Source organism: Armigeres subalbatus, chromosome 2 (assembly GCF_024139115.2).
Source record: "Armigeres subalbatus isolate Guangzhou_Male chromosome 2, GZ_Asu_2, whole genome shotgun sequence".
NCBI classification, from domain to species: Eukaryota; Metazoa; Arthropoda; class Insecta; order Diptera; family Culicidae; genus Armigeres; species Armigeres subalbatus.
In genome coordinates, this window is record NC_085140.1 from 79,434,543 (window position 1) to 79,453,011 (window position 18,469).

The following is an 18,469-nucleotide window of genomic DNA, read 5'->3' on the forward strand; positions in this document are numbered from 1 at the left end:
TGTGTGTGTGTGTGTGTATGTGTGTTCGTCTGTGCGCACCCACCCAAAAAAAATGTCACTCATTTTTCAGGTACTTATCCTTAACCGATTTACTCGCAACAAGTTGCATTCGACGCAGGACACTCTGCCATTGTTTCCTATTGAAAATTGGTCAGTTCGGAGTATGGGCTCGGAAGCAATGGCCAAAATATCACTTTTATTACAAAAAAAAATGTCACTCATTTTTCATGCACTTATCCTTAACCGATTTACTCGCAACAAGTTGCATTCGACGCAAGATACTCTAACATTGCATCCTATTGAAAATTGGGCAGATCGGACTATGGGCTCAAGAGTAATGGCCAAAATACTATTTTTTATAATGCACGAGAAAGGCACCATTACCGCTAGGTGGATTAATCAGGGTTTTTTTTCCAATTTCGTTTATTTGGTAGGCTCAGGCGTGTATAACACTTTACGGAGCCATTGTTCTTTGTGATATATACAATCAATATCATTTTATTATACGGTTAGTAAGAGGGGGGTAGAAGCCAGCGTACTCGTGGTGACTCGAGGTTAGTTTACAATGTTTAAGGATGGACGGGGCTTAGGATTTGGGATCAGGAAATTTCAGCTTCTCATCCGGGCATCTGGCGTCAGTGACGATGTGGCGTGTCGTCGTGCTCGAGGAATGGTTCGACTGGGAGCATCTTCCGGATGGCAAGAGCTATGGAGCTCTACGGAACAAAAAGGCAGAGACAGAACAAAAAAAAACTTTAAAGAAAGAAAAAAAAAACAAAATGTTAGATTTTGATGTCCGAAGCACAAAGAAAACTATAAATGGCCTGCATATAGACAACATCACGATCTCCCAAAACACCGCGAACTTCCCTGAAGGGTTGTTTACCTCGGGCCACAAGGGTATCCAATAATTGCTCTCTGGAGGCGTCATTTTCCGAGCAGGACCAAACTACGTGATCGATGTCATCATAACCAGCTCCGCACCTACATAAGTTGCTATCGACAAGGTTTATTCTGTACAGATGTGCGTTTAGTGAATAGTGATTAGACATAAGTCTCGACATCACGCGAATGAAGCCTCGACTTAAGTCCTCACCTCTGAGCCACGCTCGCCCAGAAACTTTTGGAACTATGGAAAATAGCCACCGTCCAAGTTCGTTGTGTGTCCAATTTCTTTGCCAACTTTGAAGAGTACTCTGACGGACTAATGGGAAAAACTCGTTGCTCGAGTATTGTCTATCATAAACCTCACCTTCCTGTGCGCCCACCTTTGCCAGCGAGTCTGCCTTCTCATTGCCGTAGATTGAGCAGTGAGATGGGACCCAAACAAAGGTAATCTTGAATGATCTTTCGACCAAAACACGCATCTGCTCTCTTATGTTTGTAAGAAAGTAAGATGCGTGCTTAACAGGTTTCATCGACCGGAGTGCCTCGATAGAACTAAGACTATCCGAGAAGATGAAATAATGGTCTACGGGCTGATTGGAAATTATCCCCAAAGCGAAGTTAATTGCTGCCAGCTCAGCAACATAAACCGAACACGGTTCCTGAAGTTTTCGGAAGGTGGTTGAAGTAACATTGAAAACACCGAAGCCAGTGGATCCGTTAATGCGAGAACCATCAGTGAAGTATCTGTTGTTGCAATTGACATGTTCATATTTTTCTGAAAAAAGGGAGGGAATAGATATTTGTCGAAGATGATCTGGTATTCCTTGAATAGCATGTTTCATGGACAGATCGTATTCAACTGAGGAACTGTCGTTGGTGAAGTGAACTCGAGGTGGATTATAACACGGAAGACAAAGATCTGAAGAAATGTAGTTGAGATAACTTTTAGTTCTTCTGCAGTGATGACTGTTCTGGATGGTCTCGATCTTCCCTGGCAGTGATGAATCTTGTAACGAAGTTGGTCGGTTGCTGGTTCCCAATGTAGCCCAAGACTTTTGATGCATTCGTCACGATCGAGATCTACTGATGTCTTTAACGCTTGGTGCTCTGGGGGCCCGCCTTCTAGGACCTCCTCCACGTTTGAAGCCCAACTACGTAGCTCGAAGCCTCCCTCAGAGAGTAAGGAGTCTAGTTGGTTACGAAGTCTGATAGCTTCTTCCGCAGTCTTACAGATCGTCCACGTAAATGTCCTTGCGTAGAACGTCGGCGGCCGCTGAAAAGCGGTGTTGTTCGTCATCGGCAAGCTGACGGAGTACTCTTGTGGCCAGAAAGGGTGCACTAGCAGTGCCATATGTCATGGTCTTCAACTCATACGTGTTTAAGGTTGTGTCTGGAGACGATCGCCAAACGATTCGTTGAAGTGGTGTGTCTCTTTCATCAATCCGTATTTGGCGAAACATATGCTTTATGTCGGCGATGAGCATAATAGCGTGGGTTCTGGAGCGCATGATAAATGAGCGGAGCTCTTCTTGGATGATCGGGCCAACCATGAGAGCGTCGTTCAAGGATGATCCTTTCGTGGTTCTACAGGATGCGTCAAGCACGACACGCAGCTTTGTTGTCGTGCTTCTCGTAAAACGGCGTGATGAGGCAGATGATAACAGGGAGATGGTGGGTTATCATAATCGCAGACTAGTTTCATATGGCCTAATTCATCATATTCTTGCATAAAATTTCGGTGGTGACCACCCAGGTCTAGATTGCTAGTGAGAAGACCTTTGACGAGATGCAGACGACGAATGGCTGATCGGCGGTTATCAAGGAGGTGCAGTAAAGCGTTTTGTTTCAGCGGAAGACGAACGATATAACGTCCCTCAGGAGAGCGAGAAACTGTTTTGCGGAAATGAGCCTCACATGCTGCTTCTTCAACGGAAAAGAATGAAGTATCCTTGTTTTCCTCAATGATCCAAAACTTTTCCATAGATAGAAGGTTGGTAGTTGCCCCAGATACGATCCAACCGAGAACTGAGTTGACGAGATTCGGATGAGATTCGCCGAGTTGAATCCAACCGGAAACCCCGAAGAGGTCGAAGGATTTCTTCTACGATAGGGACAGAAGCAATATTCGGTGTACTAGATTCTTCAGTCCTGGAGTTCACAGAGACTGGAGTTCACACAGCTGGGTATGGTGGCGACCTTTACACTTGCAGCATGTGCTTGACGACGGGCATTCACGTACTTGGTGAATTTTCCTGAGACAATTTCGGCACACTTGGTGGCGTCGAACATCCTTCTCCTTATCTTAAACTGTCATTTTTGAGAGAACGAGGCACAGGTACAATGGATGATGGTCAGAGCAGACGAGACATTTCCGGTAATTCGGTTGACTGGCGATAGGACGGGAGGCAGGTCTTTTCGTCGAACTTTGGTACACAGTATCGATCGACCGTGACTCTTCTTTGAATGAAGTTCGTGAGATCGTTGAAAGTTACATCCCCTTTCGATGACGAAAATTCCTCCCATTCACGCCTCGTAGTCGTATCGGGCCAGTTGCTCAGCATTCTGATCAAGAGTATGTCCCAGCATTCAGTTCTCTCTCTCAACTGTTTAAGTACTCGGACGTTCGCTTCGAATTTCTCGACAAGACTATGTAAATCACACGCTGATTCTCTTTTCAATGACGTGAATTCGAAAAGCGAATCTACGTAAGACTGCTTTAGTCGGACAGGGTTCTGATAGTGATCAACCAACAAATTCCAGGCCAATTGGTAATTGTCGGCACTGAGGACGATTGTCTGGACGAGCTTAAGGGCGTCTCCAGATAGGGAAGACCGCAAGTAGTGGAATTTTTGAATGCTTGAGAGTTCATGTGACGAGTGAACGAGAAAGACGAAGAGGTCATGGAAGTTCAACCAGCTATGGATGTAACCAGAAAATACGGGCAGTTTTACGTCGAGTAGCCGCACCGAGTTGCGTTGTTGCCTGAGAAGCAGGTGTGGGGCTAGGGACAGCAGAGGTGTTGAGTGAGAGTAGAAACCTTTTGACTTGGAAATAATTAGATTCGAAATCTGTTCGGATCTTGAGGTTCTGGTCCAATCTATCTTTGTCCAGCAATTTGAGATCCATTTGAGTTGCGTTGACGTCCTTCCAGAATGCCACAAGATGCTCCAAGCGTACCGAGACTTGGACAGCATCTCGTTCTTCCTGGTATTCGTCTACGAACGTTTTGATGAGTCTGAACGACGTCAAAAGGCTCTTCAGGCGCGTCTTGAGGCCCTTGATGCGTCGTTCCGTGGACATAGAGGTATTAGACCAGTGGTCCCCAGCATGCTTATCATCTAGGGCCGCATAGCAATTTTGAACTGTTGAAGCGGGCCGCAGTACATTTGCATGATTTGTTTTTCATTTCATGTAAAATTTTACAGCCTAATCTAAACGATTTTTAATATCTATTTCACATTTCAATAACAGTATAGCGATGAATCTTCTTTAAATAACATGTAAAAACATTTCATTTTACGGACTTTATCACTGTAGCTAACTTTTGGTTGATACTATAGTTATAACAGATACTTCTGTGGAAGCGGAACTTTTTGGTAACAACATGTTGTTAGCATAATTTGCAGAACATATATTAATCAATTTTCCCAAATGATCATATGTCGTCCGATTCTAAGATACTGAATTTTTGTTGAAGGATTGTTGTTCACTACATACAACAGTAACGATTTTTTAACCTCATTTTGTTGGTTCAAAATTTATGCGCGTAAATGCATCTAATAAAGAAACTGACAATTTTATTTCCTATTTGGGCATTAAAAATATTGAAATCTCCCAATCATTGAACAGATAAAAATTAAGATTTCGAGACACCATTGATCATAACTTGTGTCAAATAACGACAAACATGTTTTCAAAGCCAGGTGAACTTGCCAGTAGTTTTGAATAGAAATAATAAATCTGAATTCCGCACTATTTACCGTGTTTCCAGATTTTCGATCAATTGAATTTTACAGAAACCTTTTATTCATCAACTAATCGGAAAATTATGACTTTGCTAAATATTTTAGATACCATCGTTCGAGTGTCCTTTTGACAAATCGGTGGCTACTTTGGACATTTTGAAACAAGAATTATAATGTAAATTACTCTCAAATTGACAAAATCACAACTCGGGTGACGTGTTGATCAATGTATGAGAACTTTCTTTTTTAAATTTGGTATTCTTTCATCCTAGTTTTTTTTTTTAGAAAATTAAAGATCCAAAGTAGATCCTGGAGTCAAAAGAAGCATAGCACGACGGTAGCGTAAAATACGTTGATATTCAGCTTATTTTCTGGAGTTGAAAATAAGGCAAATTTTAATTTTACGACACCCTAACCCTCATTTCAAAGCAGTATATGACAACATTAGTTTAAACAGAAGTTCAACATTTAATCTGAATCTGAATCTGTGAAAAAATTGACGAAGTTGCTATTTTCATAGCCCATAGTTTCAAAAAACTGAGCATGATGAAAGGCGTATTGTGTCGTATAAAAATTATCAACGGGCCACATGTAGTGTATATTCTGAAATTCTTTGCGGGCCGCACTTTTAGGATCACTGGATTAGACGGAGACAGGGGAGCGATCGAATCTGTAAGGCAGAAGACCACGCAGCTTAAACAAGACGGGATATAGGTATTGGAGCGGTAATTACCATGAAAAGGCAATATATGCGTCTTGTATTATATAAATTGCTCCAAACAGCCATTCTCCTGGATACGTGGCTGGGTTTGGCGAAGATTCCTGTCTGGCGGACTAGCGGAGTTCACGCTATCTGGTTCGAAGGACTTTATGTTACAATCACAGTATGTTACCATCAGCGTGTCAATCGGTGAGCCGCAAGACATCATGACTCGGCCTCTTCTTGTCAGATCTTCGTGGCGTGTACACGCACTCACGGGGAGCTGCTGTCGTCGCATTTCGCTCCAGCAAATTTTGGGGTCACACAGTATTACATATTACTGTAAGGGAGCATTCATAAATTACGTGACGCTCAGGGGAGAGGGGGTCGCCTGAAATGTGACGATCCATACAAAACTTTCAGATGTTCCATACAAAAAGTGTGACATAGGGCGGGAGGGGTTGAAAATGGTCAATTTTTGCGTTACATAATTAATGGATTTTCCCTAAATCGCTCCTATATTTTTTATTGATTTATTTCATAAAACATTTTTCTTTTTGAGTATTGATAATCACACTTCTGTGATGCACACAAATTCTTTCTTGAACTGGATCGTATCGCTTTGGCCGACAACAAAGCAAAAAAGGGCAATCCCGAACTTGATTTTCTTTCGCCGATTGCATACTTGGCACAAACCGTCAATAAACAAACCAAATAGGCGAGACCGGATTCAATAAACTACTCAGTTTAACAATTCAAAAGAAAAACAAATCCACATTCAACATTACTAGCAGCAAAACTATGTTTTCATTCCGATTTAAACAAATCTAATAAATTTATTCGTTTTACTCATCTAAAATGTTGAAAAGCATGAGCTGCAACTTCCGCCTCAACTATCGCAAGGATTAAAATTATCCAACCTTCGTTCTTAATTAAAGCTCTTCATGCGGACACTTGCCCCTCATTCTCAAATACTTAAGGCCACCACGCTCTGCTACCACGTGTCGTGTCGTAGGTTAAGCGCAATGTGCGGAGATAAGCGATTAAGCTCCACTTCCTGCTCGGAAGACCAGAAAGTCAGAATGAACATTCAGTCGTTAAAGGATTTGATAAAATGCTCGAGGGTCATCTGAACCGTTCCGCAGAGGAGCACCCACCGTGGATCGGGGAATCATAAAAAGCCATAAACACTCCGCTTGCCCACATCTGCTTACCTACGCGGGTTTCCGTACCTTCTGGGAGGACGAATCAACCGTCTGTCGCTGATTCTCGAAGGATGACAGAAGGTCTCCACTAATGGCGGAGGAACGTATCCGTTAGCGCTCTAAATGGACGATTTAAACTGCCATTAAGGGTAGTTTAATGAACCATCGCCGCAGGCCAGCACGATGGGTTTGGATAATCTTGTATGGCGTAGTCGTGTTCCGCATGCTGAATGGAGTAACGGGCCGTGTGAGAAAACAGTGAACGTTGGTGCTGAGAAAAGTGATGTCGATAATCTATTGGAACGGAAAAGTTTTGCTTGAGATGTGTTGATTTGATTAATTGCGGGAGAATGTATCATTTTACGTTGATATAGCTTTGTATGTAGCCTTGTATAGCCTTGTATGCCTAAACACGCTCGTCCTTATGTTTCGAAACGCTCGAATTCTTGATTAAGTGTTCGGTTAATAATTAAAAGTTTGTTCGAAGTCTTTGAATGGACACAAAACACGACATACTGGTTATGTTGAATGCGGAAATTCAATATCGCAGAGTCGATTTATATTCGACAATCTATTCCAAGTTGACGTCATTATAATCTAAAATAACCAAAACCCATTGCAAATAATGACAATAATCCATCTCTTCATTGTAGTTCACCCCACGTAATCATAGAACAACCCGCTGTGGAGCAATCTTCATCCCTCTACCACAATCGAAAAAGCGAAGCCATTGTTGACTCTTTTCGAAAAACTACAAATAGACGCAAATACAACGCCCACGTTCCCGACCACCATCTTTTCCACCCACATCCGCGGAAAACCAGAACCCGGAGCGGAGATACATCGCACATCGGCACGGCTCAACAACTTGCGTTATCAACACAATGGTTCCGTCGACGACACCGGAAGGATGCGCCGGGGTGGTCGGATCTCTGCGGAATGCGAGCTAAATTATCCGCTAAATTTGAAATTCGAGCTTTGCTCTAGAACGAAACGTGATGCCGAATGAAAAAAAAAAGAAACACGAAGTATCTGCCTCAGAATGCCAGCCGCATCGCAATGGAATGGAAAATGCACCCCAAACAAAACGGCAGCCACAACAAACGGAGATCCGTTCGCGACGACAGAGAACATGAGGACATTGTTATCAGTCAAAGCCAAGCGCAGCGCACCGGAGAGCCCAACAATGAGTTTCACCAAGAGTTGCATCGTACTCGACGATAGAAAGGTAGACTGGTGCGGATCGATGCTGTATGTTCCGTGGGTTGAATTTTTGGTTGAATCAGCCTGGTGGTTATTTGGGTGGTGAGCACTGCACCAGGTTGGCATTATTTCCGTAATCAAGCACTATATGGCACTGCCGGTTTTAGGGCAGGTGTTTGATTAGGATATCGACAGCTGTGATGAAATGTCTCATTTTTGGTGTATTGGTACATTCGACCGTAAAACCGTGAAGTAGAAATTAGGAATAAATTACGTGGAAATTGGAACGCATTTCGTCTGAAAGTTCTAACAAAAAGGTAGATGTTGGAATAAATTACTTGAAGAAAAAAAAATAAACGTATGCCTCATAGGAATTCGCATAACGCACGGAAATTGGCCGACCAATCAGGAGGCAGATAGGATTAGACGGCATGTGTATAATAAATGTGCATTCTCTCAAGAGCATTTAGCTGTATGTAAACCATCACGTGAAACACATCGTTATTTTGCATCGACCGCATTTTTTTTTCTTGGATAAGCCGAATCATATAGCCTTTCCCAATGCTTCAAGAGTTAAAGAATAATTTTCATTAGTCGCTTTCGTACGGACTTGGACAGCGTTGAGCCGAAGGGCATCGATACAGTCCATATTCCCAACCCAGCCAACAGGTTGGCTCATTCCAATCATCCTTCAGAGGAATGGTGCCGCTGTCGAGGTGAAGATTCCGACAGCCAAGCGTCCGTGATCGGACATTTTGGTCCTTCGAGCCGGATACACGAGCGATCCGCATCCTGTGTGTTGCACCCGCAACAGGCTGAGTGCTGGTAATCTGACGATTGCGGCCAGCCCACACCACCGTTCCCTGTCGCCAATCTGATGATTGCGACACCGTTCCCGCACGAAGGCGAGGTTTAGTTTGCTGCTGACGATCAACCGATCGTTGTTTCTGTTTAGATACGATAGCGACAGGTTAATTAAAATAGTTTTCATGGCTGTCCATTGAGCGTAAGTGACAAAGTGAGTGATGCGATTGCTGCAAACCGAAGTAAAATGCGCGCGAGTGATATTAAGTTTCTGTGTGCCCGACATTTTCTACTCGTTATTTTCCATCGCGCGCGTGTTAGGATCCCGCTAGGGCGAGAAGCCGAAGGCCAAGGAGGTTGGTATCTTTGCGGGGCCAAGCGAAAGCCCAAACTACCAGGATCAAGAAAGCACTTGATGAAGTCACCGGAGCTGGATCCGAAACACCCAGCATGGTGTTGTGTTAGTGCACGTTCTGAGCGAGGTTCTGAGAGAGCCTATCGCTGAAAAGAGGAAAAGGGAATATGAATGCTGTTCCTATGAACAGATCTGAAATAAAGATGAGTTAACTTTTGTACACCTTACTAGCCTGACATGTTTACTTCTTCTTAAAGATTGAAACCCAATTATAGTTTTATACGGTGTCTATTTAGTCCTTTGGTATCCACCTCGTTATAATCCTCTTTGTAGTTATTACAATTGGCGACGAGAAAAGTACGAAAAAGTGCAATTTCGAGACAGTTATTCACTCAAGTTCAATAATTGGAAAATATTTCGCCCTACATTCCCAGAGTTCAGCGTAAGTGAATTTTCCCTGGGAAGAGCTAGGAGATTTGCGCTGGAAAATAGCGTCATTTTGTAGTGCGAACGTTCGTTTTATTGTGTGATCTTTTGTTCCTCGTTTTCATTGTTAGACTAAAAAGCGTTTAGTGACTGCAAACAAAATAAAAAAACGAGTGAAAGTGTGTTATGCATTGATTTATTGTATTTGCAGTTAGCAATTATCTAATCGAACGAATTTTTAAAAATTTCTAGAGATTTTTTTTGGTTTGAAGCATTTTAGCCTTTTTATGCTGGTGTAGTTTGTTTCATTTCTATATCTTACACCATTTTGTTTCTCTTTTATCTCCGTGCAGTTACTCCTTCTGAGAGGCCATTGCGAGAGTGAGTTCACCTTTCATCGATTTCATCGATCGCACACACACGACAGCCGAAGTAATCTCACGTCTCCCGCGGTGCCGGTGGCGCGAAGTGGTGTGCGGCATTCAGCAATTGAGTAACCTACAGTGTTTACACCAGACAGTGACAGACCACTATTTATCACTACTACTACAAAGCGGCAGCCTGTGCAGTGCAGTATAGTTGCTTGGATTGTGCTGTGTAGAAAAGTGCATCCATTGTTCGTTCGGGCTGGACCGACTTGCCTCAATAGATCAGCTGTTTGCGACGACGACGACCAAGCTGAGCTGGTGCTTTTATATTGTGAGAGGTTGACTTTTGCCACGGGTGTTCTCTTGAACGTTATTTTGGTTTGCCGCCGCAGAATTCTTTGAAGGTGAAGTACTACAGTGTTCAAGGTACGTGACTTTATTTTTGCTAGTTTTGGTATTTCTTGTATTGTGACCAAATTTTGAAGAAGTGTGATATTTTATTAGTTGAATTTATTTCGTGTTTTCGATTTGTTTTTATTTTTAATAAAGAATGTCGGTGTCTACAACCATCGAGCCATACCTGCCAAATTCAATTCCATTCGCGCAATACGTTGAACAGCTCGAATATGTATTTCTGAATAACAATGTCCCGGAAGAACGCTACAAAACATCATTTTTAGCCGTGTGTGGCGTTACGGTATTTTCTGAAATCAAAAAACTTTTTCCCGGTCAGGACGTAAAAACCCTATCTTACCAGCAGATTACGGAACAACTTAAAAAGCGATTTGACAAATGTGATTCGGAAGTGATTAATAGTTACAAGTTTTGGAGCAGAAGGCAGAGTAGGAACGAAAAATCAGAAGATTTCGTGATAGCGGTAAAGGTTTTGGCCGAACAATGTGGGTTCGGTACCTTTAAAGATAGGGCTATACGGGATCTTTTGGTAATAGGGTTTATATGTTTACAACCGTCTGCCACAAGGAGCATCATCAAGTGCATCCATTTTTCAAAAAGTTATGGACCAAGTCCTTCAAGGCCTGGAAAACGTGTCTTGTTATCTGGACGATGTTTTGATTGGTGGAACTGATTGGGAGGATTGTAAAGAAAACTTTACCTAGTACTGGAGAGATTGGAAAGAGCTAATATAAAGGTTAATTTGAAAAAGTGCCAGTTTTTGTGACAGAATTGCCATTTTGGGGCACATTTTGACGGATAAAGGATTATCCCTGTGCCTGCAGAAAATTGAAACTATTCGGGAAGCAAAAGCGCCGCGAAATGTATCAGAGCTCAAGGCATTCTTGGGTTTATTGAATTATTATGGCAAATTTATCCCCAATCTTTCTTCCCGCATCAAGTGCCTTTATGGTCTTTTAAAGAAACATGTGAGATATACTTGGACGGACGAGTGTGAACAAACTTTTGAGGATTGCAAGAAATTTCTTCTTCGGCCTTGCTTGTTGGAGTATTTTGATCCCAAGAAGCCAATAGTTGTCACCACAGATGCCTCGAGTTATGGACTAGGAGGGGTGATATCACATATCGTAGGTGAAGAGGAACGCCCTATTTGCTTTACATCTTTCAGTCTAAATGATGCCCAACAAAAGTACCCCATTTTACATTTGGAAGCTTTAGCGGTTGTTTGTGCAGTTAAGAAATTTCATAAATTTCTTTTTGGGATGAAGTTTGTAATTTACACTGATCACAAACCATTAATCGGAATTTTTGGCAAGGAGGGCAAAAATCAAATTTCAGTAACGCGGCTGCAACGTTATGTTATCGAACTTTCTATTTATTATTATGATATCATTTACCGACCTTCTTCCAGAATGGCAAATGCAGATTTTGCTCACGTTTTCCCCTTGCACAGCCTGTTCCGAAAGTCTTGGATCGTGAATATGTAAAAGTTTAAATTTTACAGAAAACTTTCCCTTGACTATAAAAAACAAATTGCTAAAGAGACCGTACGAGATGAGTTTTTGGTGAAAATTACGGCATATATTAGGCAAGGCTGGCCAGATCGCATGGATAGAAGGTTCAGGGATGTTTACTCTCACCACCAGGAATTAGAGGAAGTAGAGGGATGCGTGTTATTTCAGGACCGTGTCATCATTCCAATCAATTTAAAGTCAAATGCGTTGGAACTGCTGCATAGGAACCATAGCGGCATAAACAAAATGAAGCAACTGGCCCGTAGAACGATGTATTGGTTCGGGATGAATAGGGATGTGGAGGAGTACGTTGGATGCTGCAGGATATGCAATCAAATGACCCCAGTTACGAGACCAGCAGCATATTCTCAATGGATCCCGACCAACAAACCGTTTAGCAGAGTGCATGCAGATTTCTTTCATCTGGACCACAAAACATTTCTGGTGATTGTAGACAGTTACACAAAGTGGATTGAGCTGGAATACATGAGGACTAGTACGGATAGTAAAAATGTGATTAAGGTTTTCCTCAATGTATTTGCCAGGTACGGATTGCCTGATGTGTTGGTCACAGACGGTGGACCACCATTTAATTCCAAGGAGTTCGTTGAATTTTTCGAAAAGCAAGGGGTGTATGTGATGAAAAGTCCGCCTTATCACCCGGAAAGCAACGGGCAGGCAGAACGCATGGTTCGATTAGTGAAGGATGTTTTTAAGAAATTTTTATTAGACCCGGAGATGAAGAAGCTCGAAACAGATTTACAAGTTTCCTATTTCCTTTTAAATTATAGAAACACTTGTCAAGAGGATGGGGGCCATTTCCCATCCGAAAAACTCCTTTCATACAAACCCAAGACACTATTGGATTTGATCAATCCCAAAACTAATAACAAACACAATTTAAAAGCAAGGCATGATGACTCTTCACCCGTTATCTCTACAATTACTGACAATTTCAACGACCAGTTCGTTAATCTCAAAAGCGGTGACCTGATCTATTACAAAAACGCTAATAAAAGTGACATCAGACGATAGTTACCAGCAAAGTATATTAAACGAATTTCTCCAACTGTTTTTCAGATATCGCTCGGAGGAAGGTTGATTGCGGCACACAAACGACAGATTAAGATTTCCGACGATCATAGCCGCAAATCTGTTCCACGCTTCGTGTTAAGCGGAGAAAATGAGCATATTAATTCAAGAAAGCGAAGGAGAGAAGTCGATACTGAAGATGACGGATGTACATCCGATCAAGAGCCTGATTTTTATGGATTCCCGGCGGAATCGTTTATTTTTAGAGAAGATTCTCCGATCGGATTTTCGATCGGAAATTAGAAAATCCAGTCGAAATTCTAAAAAAAAACGTAAAGGTGATTTTTATTATTATTATTAAGTTTATATAATCATTCAGGACCATTCGAAATGTTTATCAGGGTCTGATTTCGAAGTTTATTTTAACATTGATATTGTTTCATTCTTAAAGGAAGGAGGAGTTGTTGTGTTAGTGCACGTTCTGAGCGAGGTTCGGAGAGAGCCTATCGCTGAAGAGAGGAAAAGGAAATATAAATGCTGTGCCTATGAACAGATCTGAAATAAAGATGAGTTAACTTTTGTACACCTTACTAGCCTGACATGTTTACTTCTTCTTAAAGATTGAAACCCAATTATAGTTTTATACGGTGTCTATTTAGTTCTTTGGTATCCACCTCGTTATAATCCTCTTTGTAGTTATTACACATGGTAATGCTTGCGGTGTATTCAAAGAAGCTGGATCACTTTTACAGTGAATACTGCAGCCATCATGAGCCCCTCATTGCGCTTACGTCGGAAGACCGGATGGAGAAGCAGATGAAGTTTTACGATGCGTTCTAAGCACAGCACCCTGAAGCCATCATGCAATCTATCACTGTCCCTAGTAACACGCCGATAGATGTGATCCCTCCAAAGGCGTAGCCAGAGGGGGGAAGAGGGGGGGCTAAGCCCCCCCCCTAAATTATGGTAAGATTGAACGGGGACTGGAATGAATTCCCTTAACATGTGCACTTTACAATTCAATCATATTCAGAAATAGGTGGTTGAAATTCAAAAGATTCCCAAAAACTTATTAGGGTATCCAGGATCCATAATACATATGAAAGTTCAAAACAACTCGAAAAATTTCGGGGTCATGAATTCTTCTTAAAATCCTTCTTAAAATCCTTCTAGAAGCTCCCCTGGCGACTTCTTAATTCCTCCGGGAAGTTATCCACAAATTCCTTTTGAAAAACTCATGTAATTGTAATTCCTTTTTATCTAGAAACCCCTCACTAAATTTTTTTAGGTAATTCATGAGGAAATTCCTTGAAGATTTTTTACTTCTTTCTAAGTTTTACTTCTAGACATTTCTTCGGCTATTCTTCCAGCAAAATCTCCGGCATTTCTTCTGGAATGTATTCGAGAGTTCCTTCAAGAATACATACGGAATTTCCTTCCGAAATTCCACCAGAAGTTTCTTCAAAAATTTATGACAGAAATTCTCCGATTTCGTTCCATAGTTTCACTTGTAAATCTATAAGAAATTCCTTCGGAAATTCTTCAAGGAACTTCTTCAGGCATTTCTCCAGAAGCTCTTCCTTTAGCTCCTACGGGATAAAACCGCCATAAACTTAATAGCGAAATCCTCTAGGATTTCATTCTAGAATTCTTTTCGCAATTACTTCAGAATATCCTTCAAGAATTCCTCTAAAAATTTCTTTGAGAATTTCTCCAGGAGTTCGTCCAAGTATTTCCCCGGAAATTCTTCCAGGTATTTTTCTGGGAAATCCTTCGGGTACTTCTCCTGGAATTCCCTCAGGAATTACTCCTGGATTTTTTTTTGCAGAATTGTCTTAGAATTCTTTCCGGACATTCGGAATATACTCCAAAATTTCTTTCGGAAATTAATTTGAGAGTTCCTCCAGGACATCTTCCATTGAGTTCTTCCAGGAATTTCTTCAGAACAAACGCCCGGGAATGCATCCAGTAATTTCATCAGCAATTCATCTGGGAATACTTTCAGGATTTCATCTGGGAATTTCGGCATTAATTCCTCCTGGTATTTTATCCAGAAATTACTTCTGATATTTCTCCGGAAATTCTTGTGGGAATTTAGATAATAAGATAATAATAATATTTGAGGTTATGGCTTTCAGTCTTCTTATGCTCAAAAACGGGTTTTACGTTTTTATCCGACGTTTCGGTTACATATATTGTACCTTTATCAAGGAGTTAACTAAGTCCGGTTTTAATGTTACATTGTCTTAGCCTTTCCTAATAAAACGGGACTTAGTTAACTTAGCGACTTAGAATTCCTCTGATAATTTCTACGGAAATTCCTCCGGCAGTTCCTTCGGGAATGTGTACCAATGTACCCACGTTTCCAATGTACCCACGTATGCAAACATCGCTGCTGGTAGACAAAATGTTTCTTCTCAAAATGAGGTTTATATCCATGTCTCAACGGAAAATAACGGTCATGTCGCCGATACAGGTAGCATGTCTGCTTCCGATTTTGATTTTTTAATTGAACAATTGCATCACATGATTGATGCAATGTTCAAAGCAAATACCATACCTGAAGCTGTTTAGGTTGGTATAAAGTACATACAAAAAAACTGTTATCGGACTCCGTTTTAATTCATCCAAATAATTGTGTGAAAGTTCTAAATTGGAATTCTCGCTCTAAAGGGTAAGGAAGATGAATTATTCAACTACCTTTCAGTTCATAATGTGCATATTGCCATTATAACTGAAACGTATTTAAAACCAGGACTCTCCATTGAAAAAGATCCAAATTATTTTATCTACAGAAATGATTGTCTTGACAGCGCCTGTGGTGGGGTCGCCATTGTCATTAATAGACGTATCAAACATAAATTATTTTCATCGTTCGAAACCAAAGTTTTTGGAACCTTGGGAGTTTCTGTTGAAACAAATTTTGGACAATTTTCCTGCATTGCAGCCTAGATGCCTTTTCAATGCAATGGACAGCAAAAGAATTTGTTGAAAGCTGATCTTCAAATTCTGACTCGCAACAAATCAAAATTCTTCGTGACTTCAATGCCAAACACCGTTCATGGAATAATGCTCAAAGCAATTCCAACGGCAAAATTTTATTTGAAGATTGTTCTGCGGGATATTACACTATTCAATATCCCAATGGCCCAACTTGTTTTTCATCCACTCGAAATCCTTCGACAATTGATTTGGTTTTAACGGATTCAAGTCAGCTGTGTGGCCAATTGGTAACTCATGCTGACTTTGAATCTGATCACCTTCCTGTGACATTTGAAATCTCACAAGAAGCCATTTACAATCCAATCAGCTCTACTTTTAATTATCATAGAGCTGATTGGGATTTATATAAAACATATATCGATAGGAATTTTGATATTAATATTCCTTTGGATACCAAAAGTGATATTGACAATGCGCTCGTATCTTTGACAAATTTAATTGTCGAAGCCAGAGGCATTGCAATTCCTAAATGTGAAATTAAATTCAACTCCATTATTATTGACGACAATCTTCAGCTACTGATCCGTCTTAAAAATGTGACGCGAAGGCAATACCAAAGAACTCGCGATCCCGTGTTGAAAGTTAATTGGCGAGATTTGCAAAATGAAATTAAAAAACGTTTCGCTATTCTGAGAAATACCAACTTTGAGAATAATGTCTCGAAGTTGGATCCCAGTTCGAAACCCTTTTGGAAATTAACGAAAATTCTTAAAAAACCTCAAAAGCCAATTCCAGCGCTTAAAGAGGGAAATAAAATTTTATTAACAAATGGCGAAAAGGCTCAAAAACTTGCTCAGCAGTTCGAGAGTGCCCATAATTTTAGTCTAGGTCTCACTAGTCCAATTGAGGATCAGGTTACACGGAGCTTCGAAGACATTCTCAATCAAGAGAATGTTTTTGACCCTTCGTTGGGAACTAATTTGGATGAAATTTTTTTTTCCAATTTCGTTTATTTGGTAGGCTCAGGCGTGTATAAAACTTTACGGAGCCATTGTTCTTTGTGATATATACAATCAATATCATTTTATTATACGCGGTTAGATTATACGTAGAAGCCAGCGTACTCGTGGCGACTCGAGGTTAGTTTATAATGTTTAAGTATGGACGGGGCTTAGGATTTGGGATCAGGAAATTTCAGCTTTTCATCCGGGCATTTGGCGTCAGTGACGATGTGGCGTGTTCACGAGGACACTGCGATCCATTACGAAACAGCTTTCGTGTCCAAGACGCGCATGTTGCCCGACAGTTGCCCCCTGGTGCTTCCCCTGGTTGTTAGCCCCACAGTAGCGACGCTCAGTTCCGAAGGCCTGCGCCGCGAGGTGGGGCTTACCGCACGTGGTGTGCAGTCGGGCGCGTGATGGATTACCCCAAGTTCGGCGCGATACCATCGCCATGGTACCGAAAACCGTCGATCGGCAGTGAAAGAATCGAGGTACCTCCGGGACCCGTCTTGAAACACGGACCAAGAAGTCTATCTTGCGTGCGAGCCAATGGTCGTGTCTCCTTGAACACCAAAGGCGCAGAAAACATAACTTGTCTTGTTCTGCGGGATTACGGGCGCGGCTCTCTGCTCGTCCCTCCATCACGGGTGTTATACCCGGCATGCGGGGCCTTTTCGGGTTGGTGCGTTCATCGCGTTACACCGCCGGCACCGTGCCACAACATACCGCAAGTGCGCAGGATGTGACCCGAAAGATGGTGAACTATGCCTGATCAGGTTGAAGTCAGGGGAAACCCTGATGGAGGACCGAAGCAGTTCTGACGTGCAAATCGATTGTCAGAATTGGGCATAGGGGCGAAAGACCAATCGAACCATCTAGTAGCTGGTTCCCTCCGAAGTTTCCCTCAGGATAGCTGGAGCACGCAACGTTTCGGAGCCTATTCTTATCTGGTAAAGCGAATGATTAGAGGCCTTAGGTTCGAAATGATCTTAACCTATTCTCAAACTATAAATGGGTACGTACCATGGCATTCTTGCATGATGCCATTGCAACGTTGTGACGCCGGGTCTCGGCTTTTCGGGCGTAGAAGATATCTGTGTGCTTAGTGGGCCACGTTTTGGTAAGCAGAACTGGTGCTGTGGGATGAACCAAACGTAATTTTACAGCGCCTAAATAAACGACGCATCATAGATACCATGAAAGGTGTTGATTGCTACAGACAGCAGGACGGTGGACATGGAAGTTGTCATCCGCTAAGGAGTGTGTAACAACTCACCTGCCGATGCAATTAGCCTTTTAAAATGGATGGCGCTCAAGTCGTTTGCCTATACATTACCGCTGGTGTAAAAGTGGGGTCCTGGCTTCTTGGCCAATGGCCCTTTGAGACGCCAGCGAGTAGGAGGGTCTAGTGGTGTGCGTTGAAGTGCCTGGCGTAAGCCGACATGGAGCCGCCACTAGCACAGATCTTGGTGGTAGTAGCAAATATTCGAATGAGATCTTGGATGACTGAAGTGGAGGAGGGTTTCGTGTCCACAGCAGTTGAACACGAGTTAGCCAATCCTAAGCTCTATGGGAAACCCGATGTGTATTGTGCATTTAACCAAATACAACCTTCCTGTTGTTGATGCAACCTATCGAAGATATATATTGA

At 41.9% G+C, this 18,469-nt stretch overlaps 1 protein-coding gene and 1 long non-coding RNA gene across 6 annotated transcripts in view; one reads left to right on the plus strand and one right to left on the minus strand.

Moving 5' to 3' along the window:
• Nucleotides 1-18,469, minus strand: part of LOC134209409 (zwei Ig domain protein zig-8) — a 969,833-nt gene that overhangs the window by 177,608 nt on the left and 773,756 nt on the right. The gene's annotated exons all lie outside the window — the stretch shown is intronic.
• Nucleotides 9,359-13,145, plus strand: LOC134214593 (uncharacterized). 2 transcript variants are annotated; one of them, XR_009979842.1, is made up of 3 exons: nt 9,359-9,621; nt 9,900-10,340; nt 12,923-13,145. It is a non-coding gene; the product is annotated as an uncharacterized LOC134214593 (long non-coding RNA). The 2 variants fall into 2 exon arrangements; XR_009979843.1 differs by having other exon boundaries at nt 9,359-9,562.